This window comes from Microcaecilia unicolor, chromosome 7 (assembly GCF_901765095.1).
Source record: "Microcaecilia unicolor chromosome 7, aMicUni1.1, whole genome shotgun sequence".
Lineage (NCBI taxonomy): Eukaryota > Metazoa > Chordata > Amphibia > Gymnophiona > Siphonopidae > Microcaecilia > Microcaecilia unicolor.
In genome coordinates, this window is record NC_044037.1 from 296,045,599 (window position 1) to 296,067,264 (window position 21,666).

The following is a 21,666-nucleotide window of genomic DNA, read 5'->3' on the forward strand; positions in this document are numbered from 1 at the left end:
CAAATGTAACAACAACAAAAAAAAAATCCCAGGATATCAAGGGATGCTCAGAAACATTGATTTATAGATCCTTGGAAAGGTTCCATGCATTCGGAGAGGGGGTGGGTCTGGTCCTTCTTCACAAAACCAGTTACAGAGGAAAGGTGGAAATTACAGGCTGGCATGACTTGACTTGGTAGTTGTAAAAGTAATAGTGATGTTGCTGAAGGAAAACACAGTGGATTTTATGGAATCCAATGGGTTTCAAGGTCCAAGGCAACATGGTTTTACCAAGAGAAGATCAAACCAAATAAAACTGCTTGATTTCTTTCACTGGGTGACTAGAGAACTAGATTGAGGACATGCGCTGAGACTCAGCAAACCTTTGATATAGTTTCTCATAAGAGGCTCGTCAATAATGAGCTCCAAGGTGGTGAACTAGATTAGTAATTGGTTGACTGAAAGATGACAGAAGGTAGTGGTAAATGGAATTCAATGTCTTTGTCAGCAACATTGTCAAAGAGTGGAAACAATGGTTCTTAACCCATCCCTCAGGGCACACCAGCTAGTTGGGTTTTCAGGATATCCACAAGGAACATCCAGCAGATAGATTTGCATTTACTACCTCTTTTGTATAAAAATCTATCTCCAACATATTCCTTGTGGTTACCCTGAAAACCCGACTGCCTAGGTGTTGCTTGAGGACTGGTTTTAGAACCACTGAATTAGAAGGAAAAGCTTGCCTTTTTGCTGATGACAAAAAGATTTGCAACAAAGTGGACAACCAAGTAGGAGTGGACAACATGAGATGTATGAGCTAGTGTTTGGCACTTAAGCTTTAATTTAAAGGAGTTGTATGTGATAGGAAGGGAGAAGTTGATGTGCACTTTCACCGCAGGGTGATAATATCTCTGAATCTAAAGGTGGCCAACCAATGTGTCAAACCTCTGGCACCCAGAAGGATACTAAGTTGCATAGAGAGGAACATAAAACAGCAAAAGGGAGGAGGTGATAATGTCCCTATACAAGTCACTTGTGAGTACTGTGTTCATTTTGGAGACCATATTTTGCTAAGGATATTTTTTTTTAAATGAAGCGGTTCAAAGAAAACCAACCAAAAGGGTATGGGGATTGTGAGAGAAAACGTGCAATAAGAGACTTGAAGATCTTAAAATGTATACCAGAGAACAAAGGATGGACAGGGGAGATATGATACAGATGTTTAAATACTTGAAACAATTAATGAGCAAACAAATCTCTTTCAAAGATGGGGAAGTTGTAGAACCAGAGGGCATGAAATGAAGCTGGAAGGAGGTAACCTTAAAAGCAACATGAAGAAATACTTTATCATAGAAGGGGTGGTAGATGCCTGGAATATCATCTCGGTGGAAGTGATGGGAAAAAAATAATGATGGAATTCAGAAAGGCATGCGATCAACACAGAGGATATCTAACAAATAAATGGAATCAAAGCAAAACTTAAGTGGTTTCACACTTCAAAAAGGCACAGAGGGGTGTAACCTGTACAATCTAACAAAAGCATAGGGGTATAACCTACATGGAGTGGCAAGTAGAATTTTGTAACCTTCCATACTTATGTGCCATCATTTACTATGTTACTGTTTTTCCTGCCTCGGAGTACTGGGCTGCTAACACATACCCTGATGCTCCTGTGTGCCATCTTAAAGGGATCAGTATAGTAGGGATCCCTCCACTCCCCTTCAACAACGTTACCCCCAAAGTTACAATCAACTCCCCACAGACCTCACCCCCTTAACATGTATGTTATAACTCCATTCTAAGCCCCTTCTCTACCCCTATAGGGAAAGTGAAAGGGGAAATGATATACCACCTTTCTGTGGTTTTCACAACTACATTCAAAGCGGTTTACATAAATTCAAGTACTTTGTACCAGGGGCAATGGAGGGTTAAGTGACTTGCCCAGAGTCACAAGGAGCTGCAGTGGGAATTGAACCCTGTTCCCCAGGATCAAAGTCCACTGCACTAACCACTAGGCTACTCCACTTCTTCCAAGACTCCCAATTATGACACCACCCCCCATAGAACACCTTGAGCTTACCTCAACCATTCCTTGACGGTCTAGGGATACTGGGCAGGAGTAATCCCTAATTATGTCTGCCTCTGCCGGCATAAAGTTCAAATTGGTTCTCACAACCCCTAGTGGTAGTTTTGTGGTACTTCTGAAATTGAGGTGCCATATAAGGCCTTTATATAGCACATTGACCCCAGTATTTTTCAAACCATTCCTGGAGTACCCCCTAGCCTGAAAAGGCCCTTATATAGCACCTTGACCATTTGCGGTAGTACCTTGAAAGTAGCACTAGAGGTCATAGGTACCATTTTCACTCCATCAGTAGCAGGGAGTAGTCAAGGTAGGCCAGGAGGACCTATGGGGGAAGGAGATGACTATGATTTGGCCGGGGTGTGGGGAGGGGGGGGGGGGGGAATAACTAAGGTAGAATGGGGACAAGGCTTTGAATGGAACTATAATATGTGACTTCAGAAAGTGAGGATCTCTTCAGGGAAGGAGGTCTTTTCTTGAGAGGGAGGTGGGGGCTTGGACAATACATCTATCTCTATCATGCCAACCCCTTTAAGAACAGCTCTCTAGTAGCACCATTCTACACGTTAATCTTCTGATGCTCTTGGGTATATCACAAGGTTTTTTCTTTTTACCATGGGAGCCACTAGCTTGCATTATGGAGTTACCACAAGTTAGTGACTCTGCAGTAAACTAAGCTTTAGTAACATCTCATATTTTTCCGCAGTTTAGTAACTTCCCCTTTAATTGGAAAGCTGAAAGTGGTTGTAATTGGCAGCCCATTTATTTAGTCAAACCTCTCATTACATTAAAATGTAGACTTTGTAGTGTACAAAAAACTTAACAATTTACATTGAAAGAACATGTTATGTACCTATAAACCTCGAGAATCAGGTGTTCCACTGCAAAACCTAAAGTCTACAGGTAATGTTAATTTGCTGGCAGGCACTGAATATACAGTCTAGCATCTGTAACAAAATAAACCTCTGTCTGAAGATGGCATGGATTATTTTGCAGGCTTCTGGCTGAATAACTTCAAAATGTTTATTGCAAACAGATAAGAAGACCATTAAGTAGGATAAGCACTCACGGTCTACTGCTCAATTGGTTTATGAGCTGCAGAAAGCTTAAAATCACAGCTGACGGTTGAAACAGAATTGATCAGCTTTGAAATGTCTGTAGGAAAAGGAAAATATTGTTCACAGATTAAAATGTTCCCCTGGTATGGTAGAGAGTAGAAACAGGGTCTGTTATTAGCAGGCAGGTTTTGAGGATCTGAGAGCGTAATAATACATAAATATATAAGTATATAAGTATTCCCATACTGGGTCAGACTGAAGGAACATCAAGCCTAGCATCCTGTTTCCAACAATGGCCAATCCAGGTTACAAGTACCTGGCACGATCCCAAAAAAGTACCTGGCAAGATCCCAAAACAGTACAATACATTTTATGCTGCCTATAAGCAGTGGATTTTCCTCAAGTCCATTTTAATAATGGGTTATGGATTTTTCTCTTAGGAAGCTATCTAAACTTTTTTAAACCCTGCTAAGCTAACTGCTTTTACTACATTCTCTGGTAATGAATTCCAGAGTTTAATTACACGTTTAGAGAAGAAATATTTTCTCAGATTCATTTTAAATGTACTACTTTGTAGCTTCATTGCGTGCCCCCTAGTCCTAGTATTTTTGAAAAGAGTAAACAAGCGTTTCAAGTCTAACCGTTCCACTCCACTCACTATTTTATAGATCTCTATCATATCTCCCCTGAGCCATCTTTTCCCCAAGCTGAAGAGCCCTAGCTGCTTTAGCCTTTCCTCATGAATTTACTTGCACATCTTTGTTATCAGTATTCTGTAAATATGGATGCATAAATTTTATGTGTGGTTCCAAAAGGGGTGTGGTTTCAAAAGGGGGTGTGGCCATATAAGGGTCTCCGCACAGTAGATCTGTGCTAAATTTAGACACAAGGATTTACAATAGGTTTCATTTGGTGTAAAACCTCATTCCTCAAATTGGGCGTAAAGCCCGGGGCTAAGTGCTAGTCTATAAATATTGTCCAACTTTGAGCGCCGTTTATAGAAGAGCGCTTGGTGTTATTCTTCAAATTTAATTTCTAATACATAAGAACTGACATACTGTATCAGACCAAAGGTCCATGAGGGTCACGTATGCAGTGTGTTATGGATACAAGCATCATCCATCAAGTGTGTCCCAACCAGTGCGTTTTTTTCTAGCACCAAAGGTGCCGGTACTCAAATGCCAGGTCACCCTTCAGGGGTGGGGTGATCACTGAGGGACCCACCCCACAATAGCCAGGCCCCCTGCAACCAGTCGCAGAATTGGTGTGTAGAGCCTGAGCTCTTTCATTAAAACTTGGGATTCATGAGTCAATTTTAGCAGACAATGGAAAAGGTGCTGGTACTCAGTACCCCCAAGTACCCCCTCAAAAAAAGCCCTGCTAAAGAGTGACGATTCCACGCAGAATTTCAAAGAGTAGCAACATTCCATATAGAACCCCAAAGAATAGCAAGATTCTGGAATCTTAAAGAACAGTATGTTTTTTTTTCTAGCGAAAAGGTGCCAGTACTCAAATGCCAGGCCACCCTTCAGGGGTGGGGTGATCACCGAGGGACCCACCCCTCAATAGCCAGGCCCCCTGCAACCAGTCACAGAATCTATGACAGGGTAAAATTGATGTGTGGAGCCTGAGCTCTTTCAATAAAACTTTGGGTTCATGGGTCCATTTTAGCAGACAATGGAAAAGGTGCTGGTACTCAGTACCCCCTCGAAAAAAAAGCCCTGGTCCCGACTGAAAAAAAGTTGAGAACCAGTGCCCTACGTTATTATCTAACCTCCTTAGTTCCTTATGCAGTGCCAGAAAGTCCAGTTTATCACTGGCTTATCCACGTTCCTCTATACCAAAACTTCCTCTGTGCTTTCTCTTCAATTAATTTACTGTTTTTGCCCTTGATGTAGACTAGAGAAACCATAACCCAGTGTACCACTGTGTGGAATTATAACAACTGGTTGTGGGGAAGAGAACTGCTATCATGGAGTTTTGGAGTGGTAGGGTACAGAGAAAGTGATCACTGTGACATGACCTAAGAGAGACAACTTTTTGCCAAAAAAAAAAAAAAAAAAAAAAGATCACTGTTTAGTTGTGTTGGCTCATAATTTTTCAGTAGTTCAAGGTAAACTACTTACAAGTACAGTAAATATTTTTCTGCTTGTGGAGGACTTACAGTCTAAAACTATAACTGTGCATTTACATGTCTATGTGCACTTCATGTTATTCCATAAGATAGTATATTTATTTATTTAACACATTTATATAAGTGCATCAGGGAGGATTCATCAAGGTGCAGTAAAAGTTTGCCTTTTACTGCACCTCAGTCTCCCATGGGATTCAGCAACTTGCTGAATCTCACCTAAAAAAAGCATGATAAAATAACCACATTTTTTTGCTGGGATTATTTTACTGCCTGGGACCATCAGGCCACAAAGCCACAGCCCAATGATCCCAGGCCAACAGAGCTGGGTCCCCCTCCCCCAGCCAAGGCCTCCCCTCTGCATGATCAAAACCCACCTATGGCCTTGAACCCCCCCAAGGGGGTTGTCTGGGGGTCCAGAGTATCCAAGGGGCCTTTGGGCAGGAGCAATGTCCAATAATTCCTGCCCCTTTCAATGCTTCTTTCAGAATGATGCCCCTAGCAGTTGTCTTGAGTGACTACTGCTAGGGGTCAGATTACCATATAAGGCTCCTATCTGATGACCCCTGGATGACCCCCCAAAGACCCCCAGACACCTCCCCCACTGGACCACCAATGCTGTGAAAGGTAGCCCCTGTGGGGGACGAGGGTAGGTCTTTCTCATGGGGGATCCAAAGGCCAGTACAGTCTCTTGATCATTGATGGGGGGGAGGGGGACCTGTCAGCTGGAAGCATCAGGCCATGGCTTTGCAGCACGATGCTCCTGGATGGTAAAATAACCCCAGCAAAAAATGTTAGGGTATTCGCATAATAATGAGATGCAAAATATGTGCCCCTGTACAAGTCATTGATGAGGCCCCACCTGGAGTATCTAGACTAGAAGAGGTCCTGGTATGAGGTTTGCACCAAAATACATATGAGAAGAGACTGGAAGACCCTAGAGGAAAGAAGGGACAGGGAAGATTTACTACTACTACTTAGCATTTCTATAGCGCTACAAGGGTTACACAGCGCTTTACAAGTTAAAACATGGGGAAGGACAGTCCCTGCTCAAGAGAGCTTACAATCTAAAGGTAACAAGCTATGTAGTCAGTGTAGGTATCATGAATGGGGAAGGTGGTTAGGCGCCAAAAGCAAGGGAGAAGAGATGGGCTTTGAGTAAGGACTTGAAGATGGGCAGGGAGGGCGCATGGCGTATGGGCTCGGGGAGTCTGTTCCAGGCATAAGGTGATGCGAGGCAGAAGGGGCGGAGTCTGGAGTTAGCGGTGGTGGAGAAGGGTACAGATAGGAGTGATTTGTCCTGAGAGCGGAGGTTACGGGTGGGGACATAGGGGGAGAGGAGGGAAGAGAGGTAATGGGGGCTGCAGATTGAGTGCATTTGAAGGTCATTAGGAGAAGCTTGAACTGTATACGGTAGCGGATCGGGAGCCAGTGAAGCGACTTGAGGAGAGGGGTGATATGAGAGTATCGGTTCACACGGTAGATAAGACATGTGGCGGAATTTTGGACAGATTGAAGGGGGGATAGGTGGCTAAGTACATAAGTACATAAGTACATAAGTAGTGCCATACTGGGAAAGACCAAAGGTCCATCTAGCCCAGCATCCTGTCACCGACAGTGGCCAATCCAGGTCAAGGGCACCTGGCACGCTCCCCAAACGTAAAACATTCCAGACAAGTTATACCTAAAAATGAGGAATTTTTCCAGTCCATTTAATAGCGGTCTATGGACTTGTCCTTTAGGAATCTATCTAACCCCTTTTTAAACTCCGTCAAGCTAACCGCCCGTACCACGTTCTCCGGCAATGAATTCCAGAGTCTAATTACACGTTGGGTGAAGAAAAATTTTCTCCGATTCGTTTTAAATTTACCACACTGTAGCTTCAACTCATGCCCTCTAGTCCTAGTATTTTTGGATAGCGTGAACAGTCGCTTCACATCCACCCGATCCATTCCACTCATTATTTTATACACTTCTATCATATCTCCCCTCAGCCGTCTCTTCTCCAAGCTGAAAAGCCCTAGCCTTCTCAGCCTCTCTTCGTAGGAAAGTCGTCCCATCCCCACTATCATTTTCGTCGCCCTTCGCTGTACCTTTTCCAATTCTACTATATCTTTTTTGAGATACGGAGACCAGTACTGAACACAATACTCCAGGTGCGGTCGCACCATGGAGCGATACAACGGCATTATAACATCCGCACACCTGGACTCCATACCCTTCTTAATAACACCCAACATTCTATTCGCTTTCCTAGCCGCAGCAGCACACTGAGCAGAAGGTTTCAGCGTATCATCGACGACGACACCCAGATCCCTTCTTGATCCGTAACTCCTAACGCGGAACCTCGCAAGACGTAGCTATAATTCGGGTTCCTCTTACCCACATGCATCACTTTGCACTTGTCAACATTGAACTTCATCTGCCACTTGCACGCCCATTCTCCCAGTCTCGCAAGGTCCTCCTGTAATCGTTCACATTCCTCCTGTGACTTGACGACCCTGAATAATTTTGTGTCATCGGCGAATTTAATTACCTCACTAGTATTCCCATCTCTAGGTCATTTATAAATACATTAAAAAGCAACGGACCCAGCACAGACCCCTGCGGGACCCCACTAACTACCCTCCTCCACTGAGAATACTGGCCACGCAATCCTACTCTCTGCTTCCTATCTTTTCAACCAGTTCTTAATCCATAATAATACCCTACCTCCGATTCCATGACTCTGCAATTTCTTCAGGAGTCTTTCGTGCGGCACTTTGTCAAACGCCTTCTGAAAATCCAGATATACAATATCAACCGGCTCCCCATTGTCCACATGTTTGCTTACCCCCTCAAAAAACTGCGGGAGACCAGCGAGGAGAAGGTTGCAATAGTCAAGACGAGAGGTAACGAGTGAGTGGATGAGGGTTCGGGTGGTCTGTACAGAGAGGAATGGGTGGATTTTGCTAATATTATAGAGGAAGAAGCGACAGGTCTTAGCTGTCTGCTGGATATGGGCAGAGAAGGAGAGGGAGGAGTCGAAAATGACTTGATACTTAAATACTTGAAAGGTAAAAATATAGAAACAAGTCTTTTCTAGAGAAGGGGAAACAGTAAAACTAGAGGACATGATTTGAGGTTGTGGGGTGGTAGAGTTAGGAGTAATGTCAGGAAATTCTTTTTCACAGAGATGGTGGTGGAAACTTGGAATGCCCTCCCAAGAGAAGTGGTCGAGACAAAAACGGTGACAGACTTCAAAATGGCATGGGATGAACACAGAGGATCTCTAATGAGACAATGGATGGTATAAAAAAAACCTAAACTTAAATTACTGCATGTGTGTGGATGTGTCAGGTGATGCTTAGATGGTGACTCCTGCTGTGATGAACTAGGGCCGGTGCTGGACAGACTAGCACAGTTTGTGTCCCATATATGGCAATCCGGTTTAAGATGGGATGGAAAGGGCTTTGACAGCAACTTCAGTGGCTGAAACCTGAGGACAGTGTTGGGCAGACTTTTACGGTCTGTGTCCTGCAAATGACAAGACAGACAGGCTGGAGTGGGCTTCGACAGCAACATTAGTAGTTGGAACTTAAGCAAGGCTGGGAGGACTTATATGGTCTATGTCCCAGAGACGCTAAAGAAAGACCATGATCAAGCATTTTACACCACATTCATTGTTGATTTAATCATGAATTAATAATTATTGTGTCCATTGGATGGACCGTTCAGGTCTTTATCTGCCATCATTTACTATGTTACATTGACCTGATTATGCTAGCATTTTATTCTGGCTATAGAATTGGCATTCACGATTGGCACTGACCTTGAGGTGCCCAGTTATTGAACCCTCCCCCCCCCCCCCAGTACATATTTGCTACAGTGAAGAGTTAACTGATTTGTCATGGACCACAAGGATTGCCAGGGGGATTTGAACACTGGCTTTGGTGGCCCTCATCCCACTGCTTTAACCATTAGGCAACTCCACCACCCTCCAATCACAGTGATGTAACCGGCTTGGCAAAGAATCCAGTGGCTCACTTTTCCCTGCTTTTCAGTGGTAGATATTATAGAGTTGCAATGGGTATAGTTAAAATGTTCAGCATGAAATTCTGATGTCAAGTTGGTTATCTTTCACACAGATAGTCTTGTATTCAGAACCTTAGATTTCAGAAACTGACAAGAGAAAAATCTGCCCAAAACAATAACAAGAAAAAAAAATACAGGAACTCGGAGATAATAAAAATAGCTGAGAGCTACTGGCAGAGAATCGACACAAAGGAATTAAAGCAACCTCGCCAATATCCTCAATAAGAACCTGTTAACATCTCCGTCTCCAGTACCTTACGCATGATGTGGTCAACCTATTGCTTAGCTAGACTCCCTAAGCCTTAAGGGCCTACATAATTGCTGATTATTTTCCTTAAGGTAACCTGTTCTTTTAATTGTTATTCCTAAAAATGAAGGGCTTGAGTTAAGGACAGTCATTCTAAGAACTGTTTTTTTTGCACAGAAATGGGTTAAAATGTCATCCTAGTACAACTGTAGCAGTATGTTTTTTTTTCCAGGAAGGACCCCACCCCTGTTCCTTAGCCCCTTGCTGTTAAATGTTCTTTTTTTTTTCATCTCACGCTCAGTGGCGTAGCCAAGGGTGGGTTTGGGTGGGCCCAGGCCCACCCACTTTGAGCTCAGGCCCACCAGTAGCAGCATACCTATGATGTGGCTGGTAGAGAGTCCCAAGCTGAAAACTCCCAACAACTGTTCCTCCTGCATACCTTATAAATAGCAGATCTTCGCTTGCAGGAAGCAGCGACTGATACATACTGCTTACACCGGCCCCACAGCCTTCCCTCTGATGTATTCCTGCCTATGCAGAAACAGGAAGCTGCATCAGTGGGAAAGATGTGGAGCCTACATGAGTAGTGTGTATTAGTTGCTCCTCACTGAAAATCTGAAATTTAAAAGGTGTGCAGGAGAGGGGGTATATTTGAGAGACCACATGGCATGCAGGTGAGAGGAGAGACCAAATCTCTTATGGGATGGGATGGGGTGGGGTTTTTCTGCCCACCCATCTTAGGCCCAGGCCCACCCAAAATTGGGTGTCTGGCTACGCCCCTGCTCACGCTCCAAAGTTCAGTAAAGATTCTAGGAGTTATTTGGACAGCACCTTATCTGAGGACCTACCTATTTCAGCTGTAGTGAAAAAATTCTTTTTGCATCCTACAACAGATAAGAGCAATCGGTCCCCTTCTCAATCAAATATCACTGTCTTCTTTTGCACCCCCTAGTTCCCCCACACTTTGATTATTGTAATTCACTATTGCATTGAAATTGCCTCTCTCAAATTCGGACATTAGAATTGATCCAAAACATTGCCTGCAGCTGTAGAACTTCTTTAGGGTATAAAATTGTTTTCAATTAGCAATAATCGCACCTCAGATACAGCAGCGTAGCCAGAGCTGCCATTTTGGGCGGGCCCCGCATTAACCTGGGTGGGCTGTTCCCAACCCCACCCCTACACAGTAATTTTAAAATATTCCCCCCCCCCCCCCCCCCCCCGGCATTTTCTTCTGTCTCCCTCGGCCTACCTTGGCAGCGCTTTCTCCCTTCGCCATCCCCTCCCTCTCTTCTGACGGCTCTCCCTGTGCGTCGTCGGGGACGGGGCCTCTCAGGCGCGTCCTGAGGTGGGATGCGCCTAAGGAGAAGCCCCGCCCCCGACGATGCACGCTGGCAGAAGGCTATCGGAATCACCGGTGCGGTCCTGGAGAGAGAACGGCGCTTCAAGGACTAAAATTAAACAGACCACGCGGATGGGGAGAGCCAGCAGAAGAGGCAGGAAAAGATGGCTTGGGTTGGGGCTTGTTAGGTGGGCGCTGGGCGGCCTGAAGGAAAGTGGCTGGGCTGGGCCCGTCCAGGCCCACCCGTGGCTACGCCCCTGCTAAACCTAATAGGCTAGAATACTGCCTCTACCGAGAACACTGGCTGCCCATTTCATACCATAGTCCTTTAAAAATTATCATTACACATCAACTTTTCTAGTCTGGCCAGCCCCCTCCCCCTTCTTTTTTGGCCACCTTATCCCTTACCTTTTCTTCTCCAATTAATGCTTAATGATCATCCTCTCACATGAACAAATCTGTTCAAACGTTACTAGTCATTCCTGCTTCAGTGTACTGGCCCCCATGTTCTGGAACAATCTACTCTTGGATTATCCATCCTTAACTGTTCTAGAAATTCAAAATCTCACCCAAAACATACTGCTTTAATTTAGCGTTCCGATGGATATAATTTTCTCGTACTCCCCGCTGAAGGATTCCAGCAGTATTCTCTAATATGTTCTAACGTGTTTTAGGAGAAACAACAAAACAAAGAGGGGAATGACCAAAGAAGTGACAACCAAGGGATATATTTTTTAAAAATATATGAAAAAATATAAAGTCCATAGTGATCTATAAAATCTATAAAAAAATGTAATATCAAGACTCAACGCAGTCCTGCCTTTCGGCATGCAGTGTGCCTGCCTCAGGAGTCTGAACTTCAATTGGACTTGTACATGCTGCTGCTACTACTACTACTACTTATCACTTCTAAAGCGCCACAAGGCATACGCAGCGCTGTACACTATACATGAAAAGACAGTCCCTGCTCAAAGAGCTCACAATCTAAAAATGGAATGTTGTTGTGGAATAGCAACATTCCATGTAGAATCTCAAATAGTAGCAACAGAATCTCCAATGGTAGCAACATTCCATGTAGAATTTCAAATAGTAGCAACAGAATCTCCAATCGTAGCAACATTCCATGTAGAATCTCAAATAGTAGCAACAGAATCTCCAATCGTAGCAACATTCCATGTAGAATCTCAAGTAATAGCAACATTCCAGAATCTCAAATTGTAATAACATCCCATGTTCCAATGCACTAACCACTAGGCTACTCCTCCACTAGCAACATTCCATCTAGAAGCCTGCCCTTGCAGATCAGCAACGCGGCCACGCAGGCTTCTGTTTCTGTGAGTCTGACATCCTGCCGTGTTGCTGATATGCAAGGGCAGGCTTCTACATTACTACTACTACTACTTATCACTTCTATAGCGCCACAAGGCATACGCAGCGCTGTACACTATACACGAAAAGACAGCCCCTGCTCAAAGAGCTCACAATCTAAATAGGACAGACAAACAGACAGAACAAATAAGAGGTAAGGGAATTAAAGAGGGGGATAAGAAGGGTACATCCCTTGTATTATTGAGAAACAGATATAAACACAGCACCATCACACAGCCAAACACAATATGGGCTGTGACGGCAAAATGACACCAACTGCTGAACGTAACACAGCTGGTGTGCAAACTGAGCGTTTTGATTTGGCATCAAAAACACACAACTGTAGTTTAAATCAATAAAGTACTTTGGTTGGCACTTCACTGGTCATTCCCCTTTCTGTTGTGTTGTTTCTCCTTGGTTGGTTTTGCAAAGGGGTTACTTTGGCCTTTTTGTTTTGTTCTAATGTGTCTTAGATAATACTTTTTAGCTTTTCTAGCCTCACAGGCTTAGGAATCTTTTGAATTTGACTTTGTAACCTAGGCCTTCTATCATGATTGTTCATATCCCCCTCACCCCATTAAAATTCAGTTTTACATTTGTATATTCCTTCCTGAAATATGGCTCTGCCGGCCCTCAGTTTTCCTTGCTTTGCTGTCGTCAGCATATTTTTAGTTTCCTCCTGCACCTGCATGTAAGCTACAGTGCTTTCTCAGTGAACGGAAAGTACATGTTACATGTCAAGGTGACACTTAGGAGGAACTGAGACTTTGCGGCCTATATATGACAGATACACAGGGATATAACTTTGGTGGTGATCAGAGACTGAGGACTCTGCAGACTCCAAGTTGTTCCGACAGAAATATGTGTTCAGAGAGGAAGGACATCAGGAGGGGCATAATCGAACACGAACGCCCATCTCCATGGGCGTCTATGTCTGAAAACGGGTACGTAGAAGAAGCAGGACAGACCGTAATTTTCGAAAAAAACGGGTGTCCATCTTTTGTTCGAAAATACGGTTTGAACGGACCAAATGCCCATGTATTGGTCCTTTCTGAGCTGGGCGTTTTTTTTTTTTTTGCGATAATGTAAAATAAAAACGCCCAGCTCAGAAACGTCCTAATCCAAGCCATTTGGTCATGGGAGGGACAAATGTACAACACTGCCATAGCTCTTAGGGGTGAAGGGGGCAACTACATGTGGGTACAGTGGGTTTCAGAGGCCTCCCATTTACCACCACAAGTGTTACGGGTGGGGGGGGGGGGGGGTTGGGCCTGGGTCTTCCTGCCTGAAGTGCACTGTAGTACCCACTAAAAGTGCTCCAGGGACAGGACTTGTTGGTGCTGTATAACCTTGGCACAGCAGTTGACACCTGAAGACTAATCTCTCCGAAAACGTCCTTTATTTGAATAAGCACCTTTACTCACAGTTAACTGCAGATCACAGGTTGTGCCCCACTGGCAACGAGTCTCGCTAGTACTGAGATTAGAAGTATGTCCCAGCTGGCAGAATGGTGTACAATGCCCTCTTTCAGCAACATTCAAGGTAAGAACTAAGTGCTGTAACGTGGCTACCATATGACCAGGATCTAAAACTGGCTTACAAAAATGGCCACTACCTCATGGACTATCGGAAACAAAACAGGGCACACTCTGACCCTGTAAGCAGAGGGAAAAGCACCATGGGAGTAGAGCCTACCAACTACCAACATCGTGAGCATTTAACACAAGCTAGTGGAATCACGGAGCCCAATACCCTACACCCACCACAATGCATTGCTGATGTGACTCTGCAGTGCCCTTAACAGAAAAGGTGTCACACTCACCCGAGACCCACATCAGAACCAAGGAAAGGCTGTCACAGGATAGAACACATTCTGCTGTCATGGAGGGTGGGTACGGGAATTGGAGGCTGGCATACAGGCTGGCAAAAAAAAAGTTTGTAAAGTAGGTTTCTTTGGTGGGAGGGGGGTTAGTGACCACTGGGGGAGTCAGGGCAGGTGATCCCCAATTCCCTCCAGTGGTCATCTGGTCAGTTGGAGCACTTTTTTGGGACTTGTTCATGAAAAAAAGGGTCCAAAAAAGTGACCCAAAATCGCGGTAAAAACGGCTTTTTTTTCGATTATCACCTAAAGAAGCCCATCTTTGCTCTGCCGATAACCATGCCCCAGTCTCGCCTTCACCACGCCTCCGACATGCCCCCATCAACTTTATTCATTCCCGCGACAGAGTGCAGTTGAAGACACCCAAAATCAGCTTTCGATTATACCGATTTTGGGCACCTGCGAGGAGAAAGACGTCCATCTCCCGATTTAGCTCGGAATATAGGCATTTTTCTTTTTCGATTATAAGGTGGCAGGTGTTTCATACTAGTTTGCTACATGGTTTGGCACGCTGTGAGCACGCTGGAATTCATTGCCGGAGAATGTAGTGAAGGCGGTTAGCTTGGCAGAGTTTAAAAAGGGGTTAGACGGTTTCCTAAAGGACAAGTCCATAGACCGCTACTAAATGGACTTGGGAAAAATCCACAATTTCAGGAGTGGAGGAGTGGCCTAGTGGTTAGGGTGGTGGACTTTGGTCCTGAGAAACTGAGTTCAATTCCCGGCACAGGCAGCTCCTTGTGACTTTGGGCAAGTCACTTAACCCTCCATTGCCCCATGTAAGCCACATTGAGCCTGCCATAAGTGGGAAAGCGCGGGGTACAAATGTAACAAATAAATAAAATGTTTGTACTTTTGGGTAGCTTGCCAGGTGCCTTTGACCTGGATTGGCCGCTGTCAGGGACAGGATGCTGGGCTCGATGGACCTTTGATGTTTTCCCAGTATGGCATTACTTATGTACTTAAGAGGTATGACTTCACTTCTTCAGTTCCATAAACATTTAAAGGTTTTCCTTTTTGTCCAAGCTTTTACTGTGGTTTAAATCTGGATTTTTATGCTTCTTATCGTTTTAGTGATGGATTTGTTTTACTGAAGACTTTTATTGCATGTATGTGTATTTCCCTTCTTTTAAAATTATATTATATATGTTATTACTACTACTACTACTACTTATCATTTCTATAGTGCTACTAGACGTATGCAGTACTGTACACTAAACATGTAAGAGATAGTCCCTGCTCAGTAGGGCTTACAATCTATTCAAGACAGACAAACAGGACAAATAAGAGATAATGGAATTACTTAGGGTGGGAATGATAAAACAGACATGGGCACTGAACAAGTGAATAGGAGTTAGGAGTTAAAATCGGTTGGGGAGCGTGTCAAGATGGCGGTCTGAACACGTTTGCTGTTCGATCGATTTTGTTTGCTGGCGTTTTCTTCTAAAAAATATTCTTCAAACACGCCTCACACAAAGAGAAAGGGGGCAGTGAAGGTACAAACACCGATGTCCAGAACATCGTCCCTGATTCAACAAACAATAGATCGATATGCAAATGGAATCCCACTTACCGGACAGCTAGAGCCCGAGTTGAGAGCCGAAGGAGGAGCGAATGGCACTCGAGGATTGGAAACATCATTATCTCCCCCCGGAAAGTAATCCTCCTCCATGTCCAGCGTCGTATGGGTGGAGAGCAGAGGCCCAGGTGGAATCGGAAGTCGAAATCGGCCAGACCTCGGACGGCGTCGCACACACCCTGACGGCTAGTGAAACGAACCAGGAGGTATTTTCTCCCACGGATGTTACTCTGGAGGCAATTTGGAAGGTTTTACAGGATTTAAATAAGGTGGTCTTCAAAACTGCCCAAGATACGTCTCAAATTGTGAGTAAAGTTGATAAGTTAACTATTTCACTAGAAAAAATCAAGCAGGAATTATTAAGCCATAAGCAACAAACGCAGCTTGTCTGTAGCTTCTGATAACATGACTGTGTTACAAGTTTCATTCAAGGCAATTGCATATCTGAAGCAGGAGCCTTCAGCCAACCTCCCTAACAGACACTGCCTGGAACAGCTTATTCTTCTGCACCGAGGATCCCGTCCAGCAAGTAGGTATGGGCCCTGCTTTCCCCCAAACATGGAAGTCAGGGTGCGAAAGGGAGGGAAGAAGTAGGAATATGGCTTTAGGATGCTGCAATTTGGGTGTCCAAAAGTCACGGACACACAAAAAGCAGCGCCAAAACTTCAGAGTCCAAACGTCATGTCTTCTGGTATATCATGTCCATGAGTTGGACTGTTCCGATCTCAATCCTCTAATTTTTCCATTGGAGAATTATTTTCTTAAAGAATCTGTTCTGCTGCATTCTACCGATGAGACACTGGAGAATGCTATAAAGAAGATCATTTGAAGGAGGTTCATCAACATTTCCTAGCAACTCAATGCTCCTCCACCTGTGGAGATTCTTCGGCACTTTTTCACAGAAGTGCTGTTGATCCTGAAGGAAGTATATTACGTATACTGCTGTGTTCTGAATACTATCAGCCAGTAGCTAGGAGATGAGAAGCTTAGCGGGATACATCTGAGACTAGCCATCTTGCTATGGGCTTTTTGAAAATCACTTAGATATTGAAACACTCTCGAGAAGGAAAGTGTCTGAAAAGAAATTCTTTCAGTTGTTTTTTTTATATTTCATTTTCTCTTCAAGATATGGGATTTCTGGGTCAGAACATTTAGGTGACCCTAGACATGTTCAGGGCGATTCAGCTGAGGTGGGAAAGAATTGAGGGTTCCGAGGATCAGGAAGCAGCCCTGGGAGTCGTATTTCTTGTGACATGCCCTTGTAAATGTGCTGTGAAGTTTTATGGGAACATTCTTTTCATCCTAGTCAGTGTGAAGCCTTTTTTGGAGACATTTCCAATTAGGTAATCAATCTTGATACACAACATGTGGTCTCTTCTCAGAGGGAATAGCTAATATTCTAATGTCATTAGTTTATGTTTAAAGTTTTTGATTTTAAGTTTTAACAGATAAACACTGATAAAACACTCCTTCCTGGGAAAAAAATGTATTTATTGGCTAATCACCAGAAAATCCCTTAGTATTTTTTTCACCTCATTCTTTTTATCTGCCACTCTGTTTCTGTGCCTTTTCCACGCTGACAACCCTATAGCTTAATATATGCATTTGGTTCGGCTGGAATAGGTACCCAAGAATAGTGCTTATGCTACAAAAACACTAATGAATACCATTTTTTGGACCTACAAAGAACCCTTAATTAACTGAAAAATAAACAGCTGAGTTGATATTAACTGTCTAACCGTTAGGCGTGGGACATACACCTGCTAAATGCAGGTGTAAAGACTGGCGCCTAACTTAGGTGCAGACCGACCTAATTCTATAATTCCGTGCATAACTTTTGGGAATGCCCCCGACATGCCCCTGGCCATGCCCCCTTTTCAGATCCCCGTGCAACTATAAATGTTGCACGGGGATCTTTATAGAAGTGAGATAAGTACATAAGCATCGCCATGCTGGGACAGACCAAGCGTCCATGGAGCCCAGAACCCTGTCACCAACAGCGGCCAAAAGAACAAGCAATTTATCCCACCCATCCTAGAAATACTGTATTCCCTCATCCATTCAATAACATTCTATGGCTTTTTCCTCCAGGAAGCTGTCCAACTCTTTTTTGAAGTCCGCTAAGTTAACCGCCTTAACCATCTTTTCCGGCAGTGAATTCCAGAGTTTAACTACGTGTAGAGTGAAGAAAAATTTCCTCCCTCTGATTCATTTTAAATTTACCACACTGCAGCTTCTTCGCATGCTCCCTTGTCCTAGTATTTTTGGAAAGCGTAAACAGATGCTCCACTTCAACCCGTTCCATTCTACTCATTATCTTATAGACCTCTATCATATCTCCCCTCAGCCTCCTTTTCTCCAAGCTGAAGAGCCCCAGCCTGTTCAGCCTATCCTGATAGGGAAGTTGTCCCATCCCCTGTATCATCTTTGTCGCCCTTCTCTGCACCTTTTCCAATTCCACTACATATTTTTTGAGGTGTGGCGACCAGAATTGAACACAATACTTGAGGTGCGGTCACACCATGGAGTGATACAATGGCAGAATGATGTCCTTATTTTTGTTTTCCATCCCTTTCCTAATGATACCCAACATTCTATTTGCTTTCCTAGCCGCAGCAGCACATTGAGCAGAAGTTTTCAACGTATCATCAACGACGACACCTAGATCCCTTTCTCGGTCCGTGACTCCCAACACTGAACCTTGCATGATGTAGTTATAGTTTGGGTTCCTCTTTCCCACATGAATCACTTTGCACTTGTTCACATTAAACATCATCTGCCATTTAGATGCCCAGTCTCCGAGTCTCGTAAGGTCCTCTTGTAGTTTTTCACAATCTTCCCGCGATTTGACTACTTTGAATAACTTTGTGTCATCGGCAACTGCCAATCAACTACCAATCAAAGCCAATTAACTGCAATAATTGGTTGTTAGAACCCAATTAGTGCTAGTTAAGGGCTTGTTAATTATTTCCGTTGTACACGTGTCTTGGCTGCACGCCCAAAATTCAGCATGCAACTTTTGGTGTGATTATATAGAATCCAGGGCATAATGCTGTCATAACTATGCCTGGTTAGCTATGCCACACTCGGATAACTTCCAGTTGCCACCAAACACCAGATATCCAGGGCTGGTACTTGGATGGATGCCGGCACTTTATATCCAGACCTAATTCAACCAATGGCAGCCAACACTTATGAAAGTGAAGACTGCCACAGCCTGAATATTTGAATATTCCCCACCACCACCACTGCCGGTTTCTAATTTATAAATGGCTAAAAATTGAAGCCCTGTAATATTGTAGCATTCCCTGAAGTGATTCAACTGAGGGGCCATATACTTCATTATACGAAATACGAAAGTGCAAAACCCCTACGAGAGAAACTACACTGGTTACCACTCAAAGAACTCACGTTTAAAGTATATACCCTAGTACATAAAATCATCCACGGCGAAGCCCCAGCTTACATGTCTGACCTGATTGACCTACCACCCAGGGATGCCAAAAGATCATCTCGCACATTCCTTAATCTTCATTTCCCCAACTGCAAAGGCCTAAAATATAAACTAATGCACGCATCAACCTTTTCCTATAAGAGCACGCAATTCTGGAACGCATTGCCACACAACCTAAAAGCGACCTAAGAACTGACCAACTTCCGCAAACTGCTGAAGACCCATCTCTTCGACAAGACATACCACAAAGACCAAAACATGTGAAATCCCCACATATATCTAATAATGTTAAGAATGCCTTACATTATATCATTATCATGTTTTCCATTATCATGCAACCCAAAATACTTCTGTAACACTAATGTCAACTTTCCTCTCATTTCCACTATCCACTATATATTGTAAGCCACATTGAGCCTGCAAAGAGGTGGGATAATGTGGGATACAAATGCAATAAATAAATAAATTATTCTTTTTTTTATTGTTTTATTCCTGGGTGTCTGCTTAAATTTGTTTTTTTTTGTTTGTTTGTTACATTTGTACCCTGTGCTTTCCCACTCATGGCAGACTCAATGTAGTTTACATGGGGCAATGGAGGGTTAAGTGACTTGCCCAGAGTCCCACTAGCAACATTCCATGTAGAAGTCGGCCCTTGCAGATCACCAATGTGGCCGCGCAGCCTTCTGCTTCTGTGAGTCTGACATCCTGCACGTACGTGCAGGACGTCAGACTCACAGAAACAGAAGCCTGCGCAGCCTTCTACATGGAATGTTGCTAGTGGAATAGCAACATTCCATGTAGAATCTCCAATAGTATCTATTGTATTTTTGTTACATTGGTACCCTGCGCTTTCCCACTCATGGCAGGCTCAATGCGGCTTACATGGGGCAATGAAGGGTTAAGTGACTTGCCCAGAGTCACAAGGAGCTGCCTGTGCCTGAAGTGGGAATTGAATTCAGTTCCCCAGGACCAAAGTCCACCACCCTAATCACTCCTCCACTGTTGCTACTATTTGAGATTCTACATGGAATGTTGCTATTCCACTAGCAACATTCCATGTAGAAGTCGGCCCTTGCAGATCACCAATGTGGCTGCGCAGGCTTCTGCTTCTGTGAGTCTGAGGACGTCAGACTCACAGAAAGAGAAGCCTGCGCAGCCTTCTACATGGAATGTTGCTAGTGGAATAGCAACATTCCATGTAGAATCTCCAATAGTAGAAACATTCCATGTAGAATCTCCAATAGTATCTATTTTATTTTTGTTACATTTGTACCCCGTGCTTTCCCACTCATGGCAGGCTCAATGCGGCTTACATGGGGCAATGAAGGGTTAAGTGACTTGCCCAGAGTCACAAGGAGCTGCCTGCGCCTGCAGTGGGAATTGAACTCAGTTCCCCAGGACCAGAGTCCACCACCCTAACCACTAGGCCACTCCTCCACTGTTGCTACTATTTGAGATTCTACATGGAATGTTGCTATTCCACTAGAAGTCGGCCCTTGCAGATCACCAATGTGGCCACGCAGGCTTCTGCGAGTCTGACGTCCTGCACGTACGTGCAGGACGTCAGACTCACAGAAACAGCAGAAGCCTGCACAGCCTTCTATGTGGAATAGCAATATTCCATGTAGAATCTCTAATAGTAGCAACATTCCATGTAGAATCTCCAATAGTATCTATTTTATTTTTGTTACATTTGTACCCTGCGCTTTCCCACTCATGGCAGGCTCAATGCAGCTTACATGGGGCAATGGAGGGTTAAGTGACTTGCCCAGAGTCACAAGGAGCTGCCTGTGCCTGAAGTGGGAATTGAACTCAGTTCCTCAGGACCAAAGTCCACCAACCTAACCACTAGGCCACTCCTCCACTTCCTTTGGGGGACTTGAGACAGCGACTGTTAATTATTCCATTGTTGATATTGTTGCTGCACCTTGGTACACTTTTCATTATCTTTTCTGTTTGTCTTGGAATTAAATTACCAGGGGAGGCAGCCCGCCAAAGTGCCGTGATCGGGGCTGACCCCAGATATTCAGTACCCGGCCATTTCCAGTGACCATACTGGCTGTACGGCTTAACCTTAAGTGGGAACACTCAAAGAATCTTCAATCCAATGTTTTCCCGCTATCAATTTTTTTCTAGGACCCTGAAAACCTCAGCGGTGCTTCTTGCACACAAAGAGTGTTTCAATGCAAGAATTTACAGCACCCACCTCGTCACTGGTTCTCCAAGGGTTCCACCACCCATTTAGAAACTATACTAAATTGAAAGAGATTTTTGGTTTCCACGAATCTTTTTCACCCAAATATGTATTATGGAAATCTATTTGAACCTCATTTCTCTTTTCAGAAAATGATAAGTTATTGCTTGACTTCTTGGTCTCAGTTGCGTTGAAACTGATCGTCTCGCACTGGAAGGACAGTTCTCCAGTGAACGTGGTGGTTTGGTGGAACTGGATTCTACTGTACAAAAAATACGAAC